Genomic DNA, 1,546 nt, shown 5'->3' on the forward strand with positions numbered 1-1,546 from the left:
TTAGTTTTAATATAAGTTTTACGTTATCGGTGCCCCTGAATGAACTTGAATTTAAACCTGGAACGACTATTGTTTGAAATGCTCTAATATTGATAAATAATTAAAATAAAACTTTTGAGGACCTATCAATAATGCTAGAGGAAAATTCATCATGTCTCAAAATATGCAATTCAAATGCCATGTAAAACAATAAAATTTTATCTATTCAGGGGCATTTGGCGCAAGTTTCATGCATTTGGAGTCAACTAGACATTTTGAGGCATTATTAATCCTCTATCGACATAATTTGCATCTGTTATACTTCAAAACAAACATCAATAAATTCAAATGAAACAACTAAATAACCTGTTAAGCTCAAATCTGCCAAGGTGAGACCAACGCCATAAGGATTGAAGAAGTAGGCAAGTATAAATAACATTGTTCATTTGACATCCAATGGTGTCGTGGTGTAGTTGGTTATCACGTCAGTCTAACACACTGAAGGTCTCCGGTTCGAACCCGGGCGACGCCAAAACATTTCATTTTGGAAATAGAATCGTTTATTTGCCATTTTAAGATTTTTTTTTAATGTTTGCATAATCTAATTAATTGATTATTATTCTGCGGAGTATAAAAGGAATGTGGATTTAAGAGAACCTACTAAATATTAAAAATCTGATTAAAGTCTACAGTAGTGGTTTAGACTTTTAATCTATATTGACCAATTTAATTTTTTTTATCTAATTTATTTATTTTTATTATATTATCTAGCACTTTGATTAAGGTCCCATTTGGGGCAGCTTATTAGTGCGGTGGGCGTTTCGAAAACGCCTGAGTAGGAGTTTGTTTCGCGAGTATGAATTGCGGTACGAAATCGTCGACGCAAATTCTTCCTTAATGCCAGCCGCACTTCGGAGACCGCTTTTCGAGTTTTGTTTAAACTTATTACCCTCCAACCCTTCATCTCGTCCTCGATCCTTCTCCTCTCCGAATCCGATCTCATCCTCGATCCTTCTCCCGGTCGCGCTTTGGTGCCCTCGATCTCATCCCGATCCTTCTCCCGGTCCCGCTTCCTCCAGATCTTCTTCTCGCGAATTCTCCCAACCATTCCCGATCGCGATTCCTCCCAACCTGTCCCAGTCACGATTCCTCCAGATCATTCCCACTTTGATTCGGTCGTGATTCCTCCAGCACTCGAGCCGCAGTATCGAAGCTCTCCTTTAGCACTTATCTTCTCAACACCTTCCCTGTCCACTGATTCTTTATCATCAGTCATACAAGTTTGATTCAGATTATAATTGGGAATCATTTCTCATGAATTGTAAAAAAGAAACATTGTTTCTTTGATTTTTTTAAACTAATTTCTCTTAAAATTATTAATTTATGCATGCGATAATTGTTCTAGAGGAAGAAGAATTAAGAGTTCTCCCACAGCATTAATAATAATTTTAGTATTAAATTTAATATTTTTTTTGCTAAATGATTTTTAGTTTTGTTTTCTCCTTTTCTACTTGATGACGCTCGTTAACTTGGCAAATTAAATTGTTTTTTTTTTTTGCCGCTGTAT

The 1,546-nt window shown here is 36.0% G+C and overlaps 1 non-coding gene across 1 annotated transcript; it reads left to right on the plus strand.

Moving 5' to 3' along the window:
* Positions 1-437: 437 nt before the first annotated feature.
* On the plus strand, positions 438-511 carry TRNAV-AAC. Its single transcript has one exon. It is a non-coding gene; the product is annotated as a tRNA-Val (tRNA).
* The last annotated feature ends 1,035 nt before the right edge of the window (positions 512-1,546 follow it).

Source organism: Phalaenopsis equestris, unplaced genomic scaffold (genome assembly GCF_001263595.1).
Source record: "Phalaenopsis equestris unplaced genomic scaffold, ASM126359v1 Scaffold001250, whole genome shotgun sequence".
Lineage (NCBI taxonomy): Eukaryota > Viridiplantae > Streptophyta > Magnoliopsida > Asparagales > Orchidaceae > Phalaenopsis > Phalaenopsis equestris.